Source organism: Panthera pardus, unplaced genomic scaffold (genome assembly GCF_024362965.1).
Source record: "Panthera pardus isolate Hobbes unplaced genomic scaffold, ASM2436296v1 HiC_scaffold_8, whole genome shotgun sequence".
In the NCBI taxonomy this organism is placed as follows: domain Eukaryota; kingdom Metazoa; phylum Chordata; class Mammalia; order Carnivora; family Felidae; genus Panthera; species Panthera pardus.
Genome location: NW_026527013.1, coordinates 55,320,864 through 55,340,771, shown reverse-complemented (window position 1 = coordinate 55,340,771; position 19,908 = coordinate 55,320,864). Strand labels below are relative to the sequence as shown.

General features: G+C 50.3%; 1 long non-coding RNA gene across 1 annotated transcript; it reads right to left on the bottom strand.

Annotated features, from left to right (window-relative positions):
• Positions 1-14,603: 14,603 nt before the first annotated feature.
• On the bottom strand, positions 14,604-19,318 carry LOC109257506 (uncharacterized). The gene is made up of 3 exons (XR_002076003.2): positions 18,482-19,318; positions 16,119-16,246; positions 14,604-15,016 (listed from the first exon to the last, which is right to left on the bottom strand). It is a non-coding gene; the product is annotated as an uncharacterized LOC109257506 (long non-coding RNA).
• Positions 19,319-19,908: the final 590 nt, after the last annotated feature.

The window sequence follows — 19,908 nt, the reverse complement described above, 5'->3', positions numbered from 1 at the left end:
CTACGTGCCACACCTTGGCAATTTAATGGTGACAGGACAGGCAGGACTGACGGTCACTGAGCTTACAAAGGAGGAAGTCATCTGTTCTTGTCTGTCCTGCTGCATGTCAGGTGCTGCACTTACCTGCGTTAACTCATTTGATGTCCACCTCAGTGCCTCCCACACTCATCTCCCCATTTCCAATTGGGAGGTTGAAAGCTGGGAGTGGGATAGGGCCTGGCCGGTGACGCCACAGCCAGTCTGTGGTGGAGCAGGATCGGATCCAGGGCTGCATGCCCTGGCGACTGTCCCACTGCCCTCAGAAATCCTCCCTGAGCTGGCGAAGCCCAGGCTGCTCTCTGTCCAGCCAAGCACATGAGAGCCCACCTTGCTCCCTCCTCCACTCCACACCCTCGCTCTTCTCTCGCCACTGTGGTTCCCCTCTTCTCTGTCCCTCAAGCATGCCACTACCTGTCTCACCTCAGGGCTTTTGCACGGCCATTCCCTCTTCCCGGAAGGCTCATCATTCCCTGGATCTTCAGGTGCTCGGCAACTTACTAAGGTCAGTCTCAACTGAGAGCCTCAGGAGAGGCTCCTGCCCTCCCAGCCCACCGGTTGTCCTCTGTCCCCACCGCCTAGGGCCTTGCCAGCACATCACCTGTTTTATTTCCCTCGTGGTGCCCATTACTACCTGGTTTGTATTCAGCTGTGTATTATCTATCTCCCTGATGGGGATGCCCGTTCATGGATGCAGGGTTCAGGTTCTAGTTCTATTCCTACAATGCAGGTCACTTCGGGTAAGTCACTTCTTTTCTTTCACCCTCAGTTTCCTCCTCTGTCAAATGGGGATACCAACACCTACTTCTCAGCATATTGGCAAGGGTGCAGTGTGACAGTGGCGTGATGTTGGGCACATTGTAGGTGCATATTGCGTGGTTGGTGGTGTAATAAAAGGGCACACCACAGGGGCGCCTGGGTGGCTCAGTCAGTGAAGCGTCTGACTTCGGCTCAGGTCATGCGTGAGTTCAAGCCCTGCCTTGGGCTCTGTGCTGACAGCTCAGAGCCTGGAGCCTGCTTCGGAATCTGTGTCTCTCTTTCTCTCTGCTCCTCCCTTGCCTGCATTGTGTCTCTTTCTCTCTCCCTCAAAAAATAAATAAACATTAAAAAAATAATAAAAATAAAAGTGCACACCACAAATAACTCAAATGGGCAAAGGGGCTGAATATACATCTCTGCAAAGAAGATATATGAGTGGCCACTAACCACATGAAAAGGTGCTCAATATCATTAGCCATAGGGAAACACAAATCAAAACCACAATGAGATACCATTCCACACCCACTAGGGTGGCTCTAATAAAAAAGACAGACAATAACGAGTGTTGGTGGGGATGTGGAGAAATCTGAGTGGCTGGGGGGAGCATAAAACAGTGCTGCCGACTCTGGAAGACGGCCTAGTGGTTCCTCAAACAGTGCCACAGGGAGTTACCATGTGACCCAGCCACTCCCCTCCTAGGGAAATGAAAGCATCTGTCCACATAAAAGCTGAACACGAATGTTCAGAGCAGCTCTGTTCCTAAGAATGGAAAATAGTCAAAAAGCATAAGTCAAATGTACACCAGCTGATGAATGGGTAAACAAAACGTGATGCATTCATACGGTGGAATAATACTCAGCCACGAAAAGGAGGGAAGTGTTGATAACACACGTACAACATGGGCAAACCTTGCCAGACACAAAATGCCACACACCGTACGATTCCATCTATATGAAACGGCCAGATAAGCAAACCCATAGGGACAGAGGGTAGCTGAGTGGTTGCCAGGGGCTGGGAGGTGGAGAGGGCATGGAGCATGACTGCTCATAAGTACAGGGTTTCTTTTGGGGGTGATGAAAACGTTCCGAAATCAATTCTGTGGATACGCTGATAACCACTGACCCATACACTTTACGTGGGTGGATATTGTGTGCCGTGTTAAAATAACCCCACGAGGTACATTCTCTCTTTAGTAGCGTTTTACAGACAACTGAATTGGGCACAGAGAGGTAAATCAAGCTGCCCAAAATCATACAGTGGCAAGGCCGAGATTCAAAGACAGGCAGTCAGCCCCAGAGCCCAGGCTCTTGTTGCCACTGTTTTATTTGAATATAGTTGACCCACGCTGTTACATTGGCTTCAGGTGACAGAGCCATGTTCTTAGCTACTTTTATGTCTGCTACGTGGACAAATATTAGAACCCCTAGAATATATACCCTTGTAATCTGTAACGACCCAATATGAAGAACCACTATTTATTAGACATCTGCCTCATTAGGTGCCGAGCAAAGTTCTTCCTCTGAGATTAGCCCATTTTATCACCCCCATCTGTCAGATGGGGGAACAGGGTCAGGGAGACTCCAGCAACTTCCCCGAGGCCAGCTGATAGCGAGGCTTAGATGCGAATCCCCCCAGCTGACAGACAAACCATTGCTGTTCCTATGCCTTCCAGCCACCTCCTGCCAAGTGCATGAAGGGGCCATGGAAACTGGCACTTCCTTTCCATGTGGGGAAATGGAGGCTCAGAGCTGGCAAGCACCTGTCCACAGCCTGGCAGCCCTTGGGCTTTGGCTTTACTCCAAGAACGGAGGTGAGCTGGGATGGGGGGTCGATCCCCAATCCCTTCTCTCCAAGATGTAGTGGTTCTGAATTGGGCGGGTTCTGATTCTTTGGTTCTAAATGCTCCCCTCCCCACCCCAGGAAACAAGACTTGTTAAAAAGAAACAAGAGAAAAGAAATAAAGCCGTGCCTTGGTTTTCAGTCTGTGGGTGTCATGGGAATGGCCAGTGACACTAATGAAGCAGGAGACAACAGGACACAGGGCAGAGGTAAAATAAGAGGTGCCCCGGGCAGTGGGCAAAGCCTCTAAGTGAATTCTCAGACCAGATGGGCCAAATAGCTTTTCTTAGAGTGGGAAGGAGGAAGGAAGGAGAAGCATTCTCAGCATCCCTGGGCCAGCTCATCCTGAACACACCTATGAAGCTCTGGGACCCAGAGCAGACATATTTACAGCCACTTCCTTCTTTTAAATTAAAAAAAAAAAGTAACGTTTTTAATTTATTTTTGAGAGGCAGAGAGAGACCAAGCACGAGCAGGGGAGGGGCAGACAGAGAGGGAGACCCAGAATCCATAGCAGGTTCCAGGCTCTGAGCTGTCAGCACAGAGCCCGACGCGGGGCTCAAACTCACGGACCGTGAGATCATGACCTGAGATGGACACTTAACCAACTGAGGCACCTAGGTGCCCCTTCTTTAATCCTTATAATAAATGCTATTAGCTCTCCCTTCCACAGATGGGGAAACTGAGGCCAGGGCCTCAAAGGCAAAAGGCAGAGACAAATACCCAGCTCGGCAGGAACCATGTCCCAGGTATGGCTGGGGAGCTGGTGAGGGGCCAACATGGGGGAGGATGGAGCCTTCAGGGGCTCCTTCCAGGGGCATCCCCCCTCCACTGGGGGGGGGGTGCTTACTCACTGGCAGTGGGGGGGGCGCTGAGCTGAGAGGGAGGGAGGGGTTGAAGAACATGGACATCTCTCGGTCCTCTGTATCTCTGTCTCTAGCTTTCTCTGCATTTCCTTTACCTTTTTAGCTCCCTCCCTCTTGTCTCTTCTAGGACAAAAATTCCTTCTAGACAAGCTACCCCCATCCCACCCCATGTCCCTCCACTTCCAAAAGCAGGAAGGTCTCCATGGCTGGGGAGAGCAGTCAGCTTGCTAGGGGCCTGGAAGATCCCACAGATCTCCTCACCTCCTGGGACCAAAAGTGAGCTGTGTGATGTCCGCAAGCCACATAGTCAGCACAGGCAGGAGACCGTGGCAACTATTGTGTTTCTCTTTCCAGCAAGTTTTCCCATTCCCTTTCTCTTGGTAACAAACTCTGATTCCCCCACATGGTGGTGGACATGTGGCCCAGCCTGGCCAATCACAATTCTCTATCTCTGTAGCAACAGTGATAGGGCCAAGGAATAGCCAATCAGAATCCTTGCCTGAGATTGATGCTGGCAGCAATCCCCCCTTTCACTGCAGAAGCAAGCTGGGGGGGGGGGGGGCTTCCTCATCTATTTAAAAAAGATATCAGAGGCAAAGGGAAGGGAAGAGTCTCTAATGACTCCTCCTTCTTAAACCTGCAGAGTAGGCAAATGTGCCATATTGTTAGGATGACTTTGACCTGTCAGAAGGCCCTGCCCTGTGTTACCTTTGGTTTCAAAATTAATGAACTCTTCTTCCAGACTCTTCACTAAGAGCTGTCCTCGTATGCTCTTGTTCAGCCCTGATATTAGCCCCAGGAGGAGGAGACTTTCCTTCTCTCCAATTTTTTAAAAATAGACTTTATTTTTTAGAGCAGTTTTAGGTTTATAGCAAAACTGAGCAGAAAGTGTAGAAGGTTCCCATATACTGCCTGCCCCCTACCCCAGACACCCAGGCAAGCATAGCCTTCCTCACTGTCTACATCTCCCACCAGAATGATGAACCTCCACTGACACATCATTGTCACCCAAATCCAAAGTTCACATTAGGGTTCACTCTTGGTGATGTACATTCTGTGGGTTTGGACAAATGTATAACGCCGTGTATCCACCATTATCGTGTTACACGGAGTAGTCTCACTGCCCTAAAAATCCTCTGTGCTCCTTCTACTCATCCTTCTCTCCCCAATACCCCTTTGGACCTACTGAAGGACATCTTGGTTGCTTCCAGGTTTTGGCAGTTATGAATAAAGCTGCTCTAAATATCCATGTGCAGATTTAGTATAGACATAAGTTTTCAATTCCTTTGTGTAAATACCAAGGAGCTTGCTTGCGGGATCATATGGTAAAAGTATGTTTATTTTTGCAAGAAGCCACCAAGCTGTCTCACAAAGCGACTGTATCATTTTGCATTCCTACCTGCAATGAGTAGAACTTCCTGTTGCTCCATATCCTTGCCAGCATTTGGCATTGTCAGTGTTTTAGATTTTGGTCATTCTGCTCTGTGTGCGGTGTTACCTCATTGTTGTTTCAATTTACTCTTTCATAATGGCATGTGATTTTGAGCATCTTTTTTCACATGCATATTTGCCATCTGTATATCCTCTTGCTCAGGTATCCGTTCACGTCTTTTGTCCAATTTTTAACGGGCTTGTTCATTTCATTGCTGCATTTTATCAGATGTGTCTTTTACAAGTGTTGTTTCCCACTCTGTGGCTTCTCATTCTCTTGACTGTGCCTTTCACGGAGCAGAAGTTTTTAATCAAATTATTTCTCTCATTTATTTCTTTGGTGACACTGGCTGTGAGCAACTTCTTTTAGGTGGAAGCAGACAGAACACAGAGTAAGAAAGGTAGTTCCCTCCAAGTCTCCTGTCATCCTCCCTCTACCTCAAGGAGAGTCTCAGGTGGGTGCTATCCTATACCGAACCCCTCTTTGACCCTCACTAATCTCCCTTAACGGACAGAGGAGGGAGACAGAGGAGGGAGGCTTGAATTTAACAAAGTAGCTTTATGTCCCATCTAGCTGTTTCCCAGTAAACTTTCATAGAAGAGCAAATCATGACAGCGGTAGAAATTTCTTTTAAATATATCTAAGTTGAAGATGTGATTTCGTGAAATCACATTTAATGAAAGGTATTCCATAAATGAAAATGGCAAACATCATGGAGGTGATGCATAAACACCCACATACCAGCATTTGGGAAGCACTCCCTTAAGAAACATGTTTGTAGGATTGCAGTGAGGTTGGGCTTGCATCTGCTGTGTTTGTCCCCCCTCTTTGATACTTGCTCCCCTCTTGTTTCTTGTCCCCTGGCCTTTTCCTCTAGGAAACAGGACCGGGTGGGGTGGGATCCAACCTTTGCCCCACCCAACCTTCCCCGGGCTCTGGAATGTCTGAGAACCTCTTCCAGGTCAGCGTCCCTGTGGGTCCCCAGTCCACTGGGGGGCGTCCCCACACTGGCCAGATCTGCCCACACTTGTGCTGTTTGGATGCGCTGACCTCACACCTTCCACCCTGAGTCCTCAGGGCCCAGGACCAGCACCAAGTTTCGCTTTCTGTCTGCCAGGGCTTCCCACATCACGTCCTGTTCTCTGAGAACCATCTCCCCTACTCCCGACCTCCCAGCAGCCCTGTGACACGAGTACCAGCCCCAAGAGGTGGTGAGGCTGGTGAGACCACCTGCAGGACAAGCCGCTGATCCAGGATGACGCATGGTAGTGGCTGTTGGGCTATCCCCCTCCCACCGTGCTCCCTGAAGGAGCTGCCCAGGAATGAATGGGGGAGGGGCCTTAGCACAGCACCTCTTCCTTACACATGAGCTCAGCCAGAGGCCAGTGGCTGTCCTGCCAGTCATCCAGCCTGCGAGCGACCAAGCCAGGTCCCCCAGACACTGGGAATTTATGACTCCCTTAGAGAGGCTGAAATCTGACCACCAGCGAGAGCAGTGCTCACCCCCAAAGGCTGCCATTTCTGACATATGAAAGGTGACATTCGGAGACCCTCAATAATAATAGTAATCATAATAACATTTATCATATTTATTCTCTCAGAACGCTTTACAGGTATTAACTTGCTTCCTTCCCTGAAAAGCCCTATGATGCCGGTGCTTTTATGATTCCCGTTGTGCACATGGGGACACTGTGCCACTGAGCCATGAAGAAGGCCCGTGGAAGCTCACACAGCAGGTCAGTGGCAGAGCTGGAAGTCCGGCCCGGAGAATTTGGTCCCACACTTGTCAAAAGTGAGCAGAGGGGGCGAGGCTGTGGTGTCTGTTCATACTGAGCCTCCAAGACTGCCTGCTGGTGCAGTGGGCCCAGCCCCTCCTCGTTGGCCTGGGTAGCGGCCAGAGCCACAGAAGGCTGGAAGAGCCCTTGGAACCTACCTCCTACTCAACAGGTCAGCCCTCGACAGCTTCCCTAGTATGTGGCCATGCCATCTCTGCTTGTACACCCCTGGTCACGAGGGGCTCACTCCTTCCCGGCCGCCTATGTCCTTCCTGTTCCGTTCTGCCTGAGAGAAACCTGCTCTTCCTCACCCTGTGAATCCAGCACTCGGTGGGGTCTGATACTGCCCTGTGGATCCCCAGACCTGCCCCTTCCCCCTGCTTTGGGACAGCCCCAGGGCCTCTCTGACCCCTACGGACCCAGTAGGCTTTTCTGAACTTCAGAGTCTGTGACTGTAGGCCCAAGGGGCTTTAAGGGGGGGTTGGGAAATTAAAGTGAAGGCAAAACTACAGCCACCTCTGTGTGTGTGTGTGTGTGTGTGTGTGTGTGTGTGTGTGTGTGTGTCAGGGCTGGTGGGAAGGGGTGGTTTCAGGGCTCTGCTAACACCCAGCCTCCCCACCTTTGCCCTCATGGTGAGGCCAGCCCAGTGCACGGTTTCCAGGGTCTGGCCCTTTTAAATTTAGCTGCAGGAAAAAGCAGTTTGTGCAGGCCTGGAACACAGAGACAATCAGCAACAGGAAAAAGTCATCCGAGGGGAGTTTTCAATGAATTATGGAGGCATTGTTCCTGCACCCAAGGAGCCAGGGCTGCTGCTGGTCCAGGCCTCACTGACCCAGCCCAGGCCTTTGGGGCCAAACATTGCCTGGAGCTGCGTCAGGACAACACAATGCGGGTGTCTGAAGGCCAAAAAAAAAAAAAAAAAAAAAAAAAAAAAAAAGCAGAGGAAGAAAAATACTGGAAATTCCCTGTGTCCCAGCAATGGAAGAGCCCTTCTTGAAAATCAACAGCAAGAAAAAGGTTGCTGCCTGCCCAGGTAGGGGGCCTCAGGGAGCGGGAGGAAGTTGCAAGTGATATTTTGAGATATTTTCAGTCTGGTGTGATGCTGGCCGATTTTCCAAAACATGAGGACCTCATGCTGGGGGGAGACCTGAGGTTGGACAGGGCTGACCGGGGGGGGGGGGGGGGGGGGGGGGGGGGGGGGGGGCTGGGGCTCAGGATGGGCCAGGACAGGACATAAACAGAAGCTGACCCAGTTGGAGCACTCTCGTGTCCCAGCTGGCTGACTCACAGGCCCCTTGAAGCCCAGGGGGTCTCCTGTTGATTCAAAGGCCCTTCCGGACCTCACCTTGATGAGAGGACTGAAAATGAACATTGGGATTCACCGCACAGAAAGTCTGCTTGGTGGCCAGGCAGATTCTGCTTCCTCACCTCTCCCAATGGGGACCTCATTACCTATTGCTCAGCCCATCCCCTTTCTGTACAGCTCGGACTGGGAAAAACAATAACAATGCCTCTGAGAGGGACAAATTAGTGACCAAAACAAAATCTCCTGTGCTCACGGAGCTGACATTCTGGTAGGGAGACCCAGACGGTGCACAAAATTAGTAACATTTATAGCATGTTAGAAGTTGTAAGCACTATTGAGAAGATAAAGCAGGGAAAAGAGTAGGAGGTGGTTGGGATACAATTCTAAAAATAAGGAGTTAAGGGAAAAACTTCTCTTCACTCTCAGCCGGGACCCAGCTTCCTGGGATCTCTCATAGGCCCCTGCTCTGTCTACAGGGCCCATAGCCAGTCTGCTCCCTCTGTCCTGGAATAGCCCTGCTCTGTTCCAGGCTGAGTAGGGCAAGCTACTCATGGGAAAGGGGCCCCAGCCCCATCCTCACACATCTCTAGCAGCTCAGAGCTGAATGCCTTTCCCAGAAGTAGACAGAACATCTTAAACCCTCTGTCTCTATGAGAGCACCAAGGGTCCCAAATTAGCTGTTTTAGCAGCTGTGGCCCAGCCACCTCCTGCTGGGCTCACTGACCTCCACACCCTCGGTGGTCACCAGCCCTGCCTCTCCCCCCATCTAAGAGTAGTGTGGGCTTGCAGACCCAGGAACAAGAATTCTTATTTATTTATTTATTCCCAGTGTTGCATCTTATGGAATTCTGTCCAGGCAGCTTGCAGAGATCTTCCTGACACAGCAATGGACCACATAGGAGACAGACAAAGCATTAATATTAACATACAAAAAGTGCCTAAGAGTCTCTAAGGAAAACACACAACAAAAATAAAGAAACACGGACAAAGAATGTGATCAGGCAATTCACGACAGAAATGCAAACAGCCAGTAAACAAATGAAAAGATGTACAGCCTCTCGGGCAGTTATGGAAATACAAGTTACAAGAACAAGGAGATGCTATTTTTCTCTCATCAGATTGGAAAAAAATAATTAAATATTGATGACATCCAGTGCCAGCAAGGAGGAGGGCAGTCACGTAGTTTTGACACTGCTGGTGGGAGCGTGCACTGCCACAGTCTTTTGGGACAATGATCTGCAGTGCCTATTAAAGTTTAAAATGTGTATGCCCTTTGATCCAGCAAATCCACTGTGGAGAATTTATCCTGCAAAGCCGTATAGACACATAAGGCAATACATACAAGGGTGTTTGTCGCAGTAAGAGAAAAAAAGAAGAAAAAGTGTTGATCACTTAGGACAATGATTGAATGAATTCTGGGACATTCATTCTATAAAATATTAGGCAGCTGATAAAAATAATCAGATCTGTGTGTATGTACATAGATGTGGATCGACCAGAAGTGCGTTTAGGATAGATTATTCAGCAAAAACCACAAGGTGCCTGGGTGGCTCAGTCGGCTGGTAAGCGTCAGACTCTTGATTTTGGTTCAGGTCATAATTTCACGGTTCATGGGATCGAGCCTTGTGTCGGGCTCTGCACTGACAGCATAAAGAAAAAAAAATTTGCTGGGGCGCCTGGGTGGCTTGATCGGTTAAGCATCCGACTTCGGCTCAGGTCATGATCTCACAGTCCGTGAGTTCGAGCCCCGCGTCGGGCTCTGTGCTGACAGCTCGGAGCCTGGAGCCTGTTTCGGATTCTGTGTCTCCCTCTCTCTCTGCTCCTCCCCTGTTCATTCTCTGTCTCTCTCTGTCTCAAAAATAAATAAACATTAAAAAAAAAAAAGAAAAAAAATTTGCAAAATCAGGTATATGTCTGAAGAAGTATGCCAGAAAGAAATATTCACCAAACTGCTAATATCAGTTACCATTAGGCAAGAGGATCACTGGGGGCAAGATTATTATATTTTTTATGTCACTTATGTATTATTTGACTTTAACAGTAAGTTTTTAATGGCTCTAATAATTTAAGCAGCAAATACTTTTTCTTCTTTTAAAGTTTATTTATATTGGTGGGGGGTGTGCAAGTGGAGGAGGGGCAGAGAGAGAGAGAGAGAGAGAGAGAATCCGAAGCAGGCTCCACACCGTCAGCACAAAGCCCAGAGTGGGGCTCCAACTCATGGACCTCAAGATCATGACCCGAGTCAAAATCAAGAGTTGGACACTTAACCAACTGAGCCGTCCGGGCGCGCCAGCAAACATGTTTTCTCAAAAGTCATTTCTAAGTGGTCCTTAACGGAGGACCTGTCATGTCATTGTCATGAACAAAGGGCAGTAGGGTGTCATCTCCCTGCTGAGCTTTGGGACGTGGTTCTGGCTCACTGTGGGCCCCCTTCTCGGGCCTTCCAAAGGGTATTCAAGCACCTACTTCCCCTCTCACCCTCGGACCAGCAGCAACCCCATTGCTTACTGAGCCTTACGGTCTCCCCAGCCTCAGTTTCCTTTATCTGCTTCTCTTGTACCTCATCTTACCTTCCCTGTCCTGTGAGTGGCACTGATTCCAGAGACCGTGCAGAAGGGACTGAGCTGTTTCTCAACCTTGGTCAATGATTTGAGGGATACATTTGAGGGATACTCCATCTTGCATGCCAGCTCTGACCAGTGGCAGAGGCTGCTATGCAGAAAGGGAATCGGGGGCCATTTCTAGGCTCCATGGGTGAGAGTGTAATGATTGGTTAGGGACGTCTGCTCTCAGTGAGGGGCTGCGGACTGGGAGCCACCACAGTTACTGAACAGCCATGCTTGGTCTGGGCCAGTGATTCCCAGTCTGAAATATGCTCCCAAATTACTGGGTATCTGATTAACAGGCAAATTCAGGTCCCAGAAGTCTGGGGCAGGGCTGAAAATTCTGCATTTCCAGCAAGCTGCCAGGGGATGTCCATGCTGTGGGTCTGAAGACCACCCTTTGAGAAGCATGGGGCAGAGATATTTGAGGTCTCCATTCACCTCTATCCCTGTTCTCCATCCATGTGTCACATACTTGCAGACAGAACTGATCAGCCCCTCCCCACCATCCAGCACTTTCTATACCCATCACAGCATTTGGTTCTTGGAGCAGCCCAAGTTCTCATTCTCTTCCTTGACAGATGAGGACCTGGAGGTCCGAGGGGAAAAGACTGGCCCTCAGACCCACAGCTGCTGGTGGCAGAGGTCTACCTGGATGACAGATCCATCACCAACCTCCCTCATCCCCAACCATCTCTTCTCTGGAGTCAGAAAACAGCCAGAAAGACCCTGCTGTTCCAAGGCGCTGTGTTCACTGCCATAAATAAGGCCTCGGCCAGCCAGGCTCCTCCTCCTCCCTGGGCCACATCTCACAGCAGGCCGGGTCTAGGGCGGCCGTGGAGGGAAGGGAGGCTCTCCGACAGTGTGAGTTATGGGCTCTGGGAAGCCCATTAGTCACCCAAGCGAGAGAAGTTAACTCCAGCTTATTAACTCTAAACGTTTATTATTCACATTGATCACCTCGCAGACAGCACCCACCACCCCACCCCCTTGGAGCCAGCCAGTGCATTCAGATCGCAGGATGGCGAGTGGGCTGAAGGCACTCACACATCGAGAATCCCCAGGGAATGCAGGCAGGGCACAGATGGCCCCAGCTGCCCCTTCCAAGAGGGCAAGAAGGGTCTCTCATCCGTGGCCCTGTCACTCATCCACTTCCCACTTATCTGTCAGCCTCTGTTCTGGGCCAACGCTTGAACCAAGAGCAGGGGACCCCCAGGTGCACAGACACCGTCTCCATCGTCCAGGGGGTGGCCACGAGGTGAGGGTCGTGGGGCAGATCGGTGGGGAGGAGCATAGCTTCAGGGTCTGCCTGGTTTGATTTCAGGTTCTGCCACTCAGCGGGTGCCCTTGTGTATAAACCCTGTGACTCTCAGAGACTCCATTTTGTCATCTATAAAATGGGGACACATTCATTCATTTGACAAGTATATACTGAGCACCTACAGTAAGGAACAGAAAAGCTCCCTGCCCTCATGGAACTCTGGAAATAGAGACAGACATAAGGCAACTGAAAAAAATAGTGTAATTTCAGATGGTGGTGAGTGCAATGAAGAAAATAATCCTGAGTCGTGTGGAAGAGAGGGACTAGGGGCATTGGGGGGTATTACTGGGGGTGCTCAGGGATGGCCTCTCCAAGGATGTGGCTTTTGAGCTGAGACCTGAATTATGGGGAGGGGCCAACAGGAGGAGACCTGGGCCAAGGGGAGTCCAGGCAGAGGGAGCAAATGGCAAGGACAAAGGAAGATCGTGATTCCCAGCAAAGCTTGGCTGCAGGGCAACCAGAGAGGAGCCAGGGCGGCTGAGTTAAGTGAGATGAGGGAAGAGAGAAATGGGGGGTCAGCCGTCTTTTTAAGAACTTCAGCTTTTGTTCTTGGTGCAGTGGGGAGCTGCTGGGTGGTTTTAGGTTGAAACGGTCATTAGGAACATAACCATACTTGACCTCCCTCCATAGTTACTATGAACTGTAGTGGACACTGGGGTCCCGCTCTGCTCTGCATTACGGGACAGTGCTTCCTGTCCCCCAGGTGCAGTGAAGTTGGCTACTAACGGCCAACAGCTGTCCCCTTCTCCTGTGCATTGCCCTTGGCTACCACTCTTCTCCAGCGTGGGCCCCCTGGCCTCTGCCGGGGGCCAAATCTGTGGTGTGCTTTGCAAACCAGGGCTCCCTGGTGTCGTGGTGGGGTCGGGTGAAGGCCATTGTCCAGCAGGGACCATAGTTTCTGGCCTTGCCTGGTGCTTTGCTCCTGCGCTCCTTGCATCCCTCACTTCCTGCTGAGAGTGTGTCTTTGATATAATCCACGTGCAGCTGGACCCCTGACTCAGGCTCTGCTGCGAGGGGTCCCCAACTTGAGACGAGGATTAGATCAAACAGTCACCATAAAGGCTGAACCCCGTGCCTGCCACACACAGCAGTGACTTAAGGCTGCCAACTTGTCCTGATTTGCCCAAGACATTCGTGGCTATAGCACTGAAGGTCCTGCATCCCAGGAAACCCCTCAGTCCTGGGCAAAGCAGGACAGTTGGTCATTGGAGGTTACTGCTGACAGGCTTCATTCATTCATTCATTCATTCATTCATCAAATACTTCCTGGGGTCTCTCAGTGCCAGGCTCTGTCAGTGGAGCCATGACAGGGTCCCATCCTCACAGAGTTCACAGGAGGCAGGCAGTATCATCAGATGTTTGCTTGGGCTTGCAAAAAGTCAGGAGAGCCGTCCTGGGTGGTGAGGTGGAGGCTGTCCCTGAGGGCAAAGTTGCTGTCCAGTGAATGGGGGAGGGGGCTGGGGAGGTTGGGCAGAGCTCCCACCCTGGTGAGCCTATCAGGAAAGAAGCCCTGACCTTCAGATCTACAAATGCAGAGAGAGGCCATGAGCAGCAGGTTCTGGGGTCCCATCACCCCTGCCCTCAACTGCTCCAGGCCTCAGTTTCCCCATGTGAGAAGTTCCCTGCAGCCTCAGCAGGAAGCTGAGAATGTTTGCAAAGCAATGACTCCTTTGGGAGGAGTGCTCTGAGGCCACTGAGGCCCCTGGGCCATCAGTTCAGATGGTTAAGCCAGGACAGGGAGCCTCCCGAGCCAGCAGGCACTGTACTGGTCTCTGAAGCCCCACAACAACCCTGTCAAACAGGCCTGTTCTTTCCATTTTACAGACAAGGAAACCGAGGCTTAAAGTGGAGCACTGACTTGCGCAGAGTCCCGCAGCCAGCGAGTGGTGGAGCCGGGGCAGGGTCCCGGGTCTCTCAGGCTCCACGGCCGCTGAGCCACTTGGGTAATTCAAGAAGATAAGGAAGGCATCATCACCTCCATCTGATTCATTGCTTTACACACTCCCCTCTTCTCCACGCTTACAGGGGAGAGCGAATGAGAGCGCAGGTCCTGGTGCCGCCCTGCCTGGGTCCGGGCCCCAGCTCCACCAACGTAGAAGCTGGGGGACCAAAGGTAAGCGACTTACCCCTTCTGTGCCCTGAGTTCCTCATCTCTCAAAGAGGAGAGATCTCAACAGCACCTCCTCCAGGGGTTGTTATGAAGATCAAAAGAGTTAATATATGGAAAGCACTCACAGCAGAGCCTGGCATATCGTCTCAGCTATTATTGCTTGTTTTATTACTATGACTCAGTACAATGCAAGTCATAATAATAAAACATTGGAAACAACCCGAATGTTCAGCAGTAGGGGAGTTATTAAACGACCATGATTTATCGATTTCAGTGGACACAACAGTAATTAAGACAGGTGGTCTTGGGGCGCCTGGGTGGCTCAGTCGGTTAAGCATCCGACTTCGCTCGGGTCATGATCTCACGGTTCATGGGTCCGAGCCCCGCATCGGGCTCTGTGCTGAGAGCTCAGAGCCTGGAGCCTGCTTTGGATTCTGTGTCTCCCTCTCTCTCTGCCCCTCCCCTGCTTGGGCTCTGTCTCTCTCTCTCTCAAAAAATAAATAAACATTAAAAAAAAAATTAAAAAAAAAAAAGACAGGTGGTCTTGGCACAAAGACGGACAGACAGACAAAGGGAACAGGATAGAAAGTCCAGAACTAGACCAACACGTGTAGAATCACCAGATTAATGACAACGGAGATGTTGCAGCACAGTAGAGAAAGATGATGCTTTAGGTCAGGGCCACTGGATCGGTGGATATGCACGTGGGGGAGGAAAGAGTCTTGACCCCCACCTCACATATCTGACCCCCACCACACACCCATATCTGTTTCAGTGAACTCTAGGTAGCCATTCGCCTTGAGCAAAACATTGGCTATGTGTCTGTTTACCTCGTCCTGTGCTTTGAAAAAGGCGAACTTGCGTTAAGTCCACTTCGAACACAGGCACGGACTCTGGCGAGGAAGCCGAGGTGAATTTCAGTGGTGTCGAAGCCTTCGAGTGAATGGAAGTTTTGGTTTGGTGATTGTCCTTTCAGTGAAATGAAAGACATTCCTTTATTTTGGAGTGCAGTCACACAACGCACACAATCCAAGATAATCAGAGGAGAAGGAAGATGACTTTTAGGCAACAAGTAGTCAATAAGAAAGTTCCGATTTCCTCTGGAGAAAAAGGAAAACATGTTTTGTTGTCCCCTGACAGCGAGGTGGAAAAAAAGAAAATAACCAAGGGAAAAGTCACCCCACGCTTTCCTCGTGGCCGTGGGCCCCCACCACTGTGGTGCCATGAGGAAGTGGAAGGTTGAGTGAGCAAAACATGTTTTCCTTCGGCAGGACGTCTGTAGGAACCGTTGGAATCAATTATTGGAAAACACAAAAATAAAGTAAACTTCAGCTGGTGGTAAACATTACCCCTTCTTTCTGGAAGCAGGAAAACAAAGGCCAGGATTGGGGTCAGCGGGAACAGAGGGCAAGCATGCCGGGCCAAAGGCAGGGACCTGGGCTTTGGGTGAGACTGGGTGAGGCAAAGCCTTCCTGAGGCTCAGTTTACCCACCTGCAAATTCACAATCCTGTGCCCATCTCACAGACCTGGGGGTGAATGTGCCATTTCACTTAATAAATGTGTATTTAGCCCCTATTCTGTGCCAGGCTATGACCTGGGGGCTAGGCACCCCAAGATGCTTGCTGCTTTCCTAGCACTGGTGTGCACAGGGCCAGCTTCACAGCTGTGCCAACAGTGTGGTCACCCAGGGACACACACACTCGGGAGGGTCCAGTGCTTGGGTTAAACCTCCATGTTCTGCTGTCACCATCTTGAAATGCCTCATTTTTGAACAACAGGCACTGCATTCTCATTTTGCACTGGGCCCCACAAATTATGTAGCTGGTCCTGGGTATGAGGCAAGAATCAGTGATGCTTTTTGATTGCTCACGGAGTCTGTGTGACCCCTCTGGGTTCACTCCAAGACTTGGCACAAAGAAGGGGGCCAATAGTGGGGTTGAAGTGGACGTGAGAGCAGAAGCCGGCAGTTATGGATACTGTGCTACTGTCTGACCCCCGTGTGCCCTTGACACAGGAGCCCCCTCGAGTCCTCATAGGTGCTATAACTGCCACTGTTTCAGAAAGAATTACCTCCGTTTTGGTTGAGTGCAGTAGGAAGGGTACTAGCTGTGTGGTTACGGCAGCCCTGGGGTCACAACCTTCCCCATCCTTGCTGGCTCTGGATCTCTGGGCAAGTCTCTGCGCCTCAGTGTCGTCATCTGTAAAATGGGTATGATCACACATGACATACAGAGTTCTTGTGGAGGTTAAACAGATAATGCTTAAAGCACCATAGCTCTATTCGTTGGAGGAGGTGCAAAGCCCACATCTACAGAGGTGGCAGGGGTTGGGATACCGAAGCGGGTATTTACATTGAGAGGCAAACCGTTTTCAGGCTTTAAAATGAAGAGTTTGACTAGACCAGGGGACACTGTCCCTGGAGAGCAAGAGCCAGGTGCTGCAGCCTGTGCATAAGTGAAAGGCAAGCAAACTGTATTTATGAATAGTTAAAAATTAGGTAACCAAACTATCAGGTCAGTGAGAAATGACATGTGAATTAGACCTTCACAAAACCCTAGCAAATGTCTACCCGCTAAAAGGCATCAGATCTATCTGATTGCCTACTATGCACCAGCTACTTCGTTAATACTTAATAATGACGTCTAACATTTACTGGGCAGTTACTAGGTGTCAGGCACCCAGGAAAGCACTACTGTCTTCCTAACGGGCATGTGCAGTCAGTGCTAGAAATACCCCATTTTTCAGATGAGGAGAGCTACCCCCAAAAGAGACAGGGACTTGCCGGGGGCTCAGGGCTGGGAAGCGGTGGGGCTGGGGCTCAAACCGCAGCGTGATGTCCACACCCTCATGCCAAACTCTGAGCTGTCAAAGCTCCGTCCCCAGCTCGCTGTGAGATCATCAGAAGGATTCACGCATGGCTCCCGCAGGCAGCTCTTAGGAGGTGCTGTCCTTCTCCCTTCTCATGCTGTTCTGTCCCCTCAGTAGGGACTCCCCCCAAGCTGGAGAGGGTCAGGCTCCAGCCTGCAGCCCCACGGCTGGAAGGCAGCCTGGGAGCAGCTCCTGCAGGAACCCTGCACTTTAATGGTGTTCCTGGACTGGGTCTGATTAATTTCTCCTAAGTGTCTGGGTTTCAGGTGGGGGGAGGCTCATCCCAGCAATTGATGGTGTCCATGACAGGGGGTCACATTGCCTCCCAGGGCCCTCTCTGAGCACAATCACACGGGTGCACGCATGCTTATTAAGCTAATTAATGTGGTCTTTCCAGAGCCGCTATCTCCCTCACCCTCTGCCAGAGCTGGCAGAGAAATGCAGTCTCCACTCTAGAGCTCCATGGGGAAAATAAATCAGGAGTCGGGCCTTGCAGCTCATCAAAATGCCTCTTTGTAAATCGCCACCATTCCTGGTACATAGGGGAAACTGACACGGCCACGCCCATTCTGCAAAGTATCCCACAAGGGAACAATGGCCTTGTGAGGGTATGAGCTCCCTGTCCCTGGGGGAACTCAAGCACAGGTGGCTGTCAAAGGTAGGAAGCTGGACTCAATTGCTTGGCAGGGGCTTCCTGGGACTGCCCTACTTCCCACCTCTGCACAACGGGATGAACATGTTCTTGCCCCTTTGGACATACTACACATACTACACACTTGGTTGGGTTCTTGTCTGATGATCCATTTAAAACCTCAGGAGCTTTAGTAGAAAGTTGTCCTTGTGCTCTTCCCACAGGCCGTCGAATGGGGCCTATGGGGCACCTGGGTGGCTCAGTCGGTTGAGCGTCCAGCTTCGGCTCAGGTCATGATCTCGCGGTTTGTGAGTTTCAGCCCTGCATCGGGCTCTGTGCTGACAGCTCAGAGCCTGGAGCCTGCTTTGGATTCTGTGTCTCCCTCTCTCCCTGCCCCTCCCCCACTAGCGCTCTGTCTCTCTCTCAAAAATAAACATTTAAAAGCTATCTAAAGAAATAATAATAATAATAATAATAATAATAATAATAATAATGGGGCCTCCAAAGCCGTAAGCTCATGTTAGCCAAAATGAGGACTCTCAATCCAACCCCTGGGAGTCTTAAGTCATGGGGCCTGTGATGGGACTTCAGAGTTCATATTTTAACCAGCCCAGAAGATTCTTCAGATCAAGAGGCTGGGGTTCCCCTGTGTCAATCCAAAAACATGGCTGGTGCCACTGGCCCTGACAAACCTTTGGAGGAGTTTTTTTTGTTTGTTTGTATGTTTTTCAGAAAGCCAATCACCTTTTCTCATTGTCTGTGTACAAGGCCCCTTTGGGCCTGGTGGGAGGGTAAGGAGAGAGCACAGGCTCTGAGAAGTCATTCCTGTTTCCCCTCAACCCCACCACTTCCCAGCTGTGTGGTCTTGGGCACCAGGCTTTCCTTCTCCAAGCCCTAGTGTCCTCATCTGAAAAATGAGGATAATGATGCATACCTGCTAGTGCTAATGCCCAACACAGTTCCTGGTGAACAAATGTTAGTTCCTCCATAGGGCAAGCATTTCATCCTTGCTCCCCTCATCTCCCGCTGACTCCTCTTGAGCGCCATCTTCCTGGAAGAAAGACTGCCAGTCCCTTCAGACTGTGCAGGTGAATGGAAGTTTGTTGCTACGCCCAGGAACGGGGGTCCCCGTTGCTATGCGTGCATTCGGTGTGTAACAGATACTACAGTGAGCGCTCACTGCATGCCAGGCTCTGTTCCAGGTGCCGGGGAGAGAGCAGCCAGCAGGAGAGACTCAGCCATGCCCTCCAAGAGCTGGCCTTCTAGGTGGGGAGACAGACACCACCCAGGTATGCAGACAAATGGGAGGATCTCAGATATGGGTAAGTGCAAGTGAAGAAGACACGCTGAGTGTTGGGATGGTGAGGGACTGGGGTGGGCAGTGGTCAGGGCACCCCTGAGAAGATGTGACACTTGCAGCCCAACTGATGAGGGAAGCAAGTCCTGCCATGTGAAAATTTGGGAAGGAGACAGAAATCCAACATGGCGGAGAAGTTGGGGACCCGAAGTTCCCTCGTCCCTCAAACACAGCAGCCTTGAGGCCAGAGGACTTTGAATTCCAAGAGTCCAGGCTGCAGAATGACAGAGATGTCTCTAGGGGCCCACGGGGCCAACCTGGCAGGCCATAGGGCTACTTCAGTGAACAAATCAAAGCACACCTGGTGGAGGGTCCCAAACATCCCTGCAAGTAGAGAGATAAAGCAACCAGAGTCACAACAACAGAGAGTACGTAACACTCTCCAAAAAACACCTCCTGAAGGGCCAGGCCCTGGGCAGTGTATGACCCCTCTTTAATACAGTAGTGCTCGCAGGTGCAGGACGCATACCAAGCTTTTAAAACACACAAGGGACAGAAAACTAGCCAAAATGACAAAAGAAATCCCAGGAAGAAATGACAGCTAAAGAATTGCTCAAAACAGATATAAACAATATATCTGATGAAGAATTTAGAATAATAGTCATAAGATTAATTGCTGGGCTTGAAAAAAGCGTAGAAGACAGCAGAGAATCTATTGCTGCAGAGATCAAGGAACTGAAAAATAGACATGACGAATTGAGAAATGTAAATGAGGTGCAAAATAAACTAGATGCTGTGACAGCTAGGGTTGAAGAGGCAGAGGGGATAATAAGTGACATAGAAGATAAAATTATGGAAAAAGGTGAAACTGAGAAAACGAGAGTTAAAAAAGTTCTAGACCATGAGGGGAGAATTAGAGAACTAAGTGATTCAATGAAACGTAATAATATCCATATCATAGGAGTTCCAGAAGGAGAGAGAAAGGGGCTGAAGGTGTACTTGAACAAATCATAGCTGAGAACTTCCCCGATCTGGGGAAGGAAACGGACATTGAAATCCAGGTG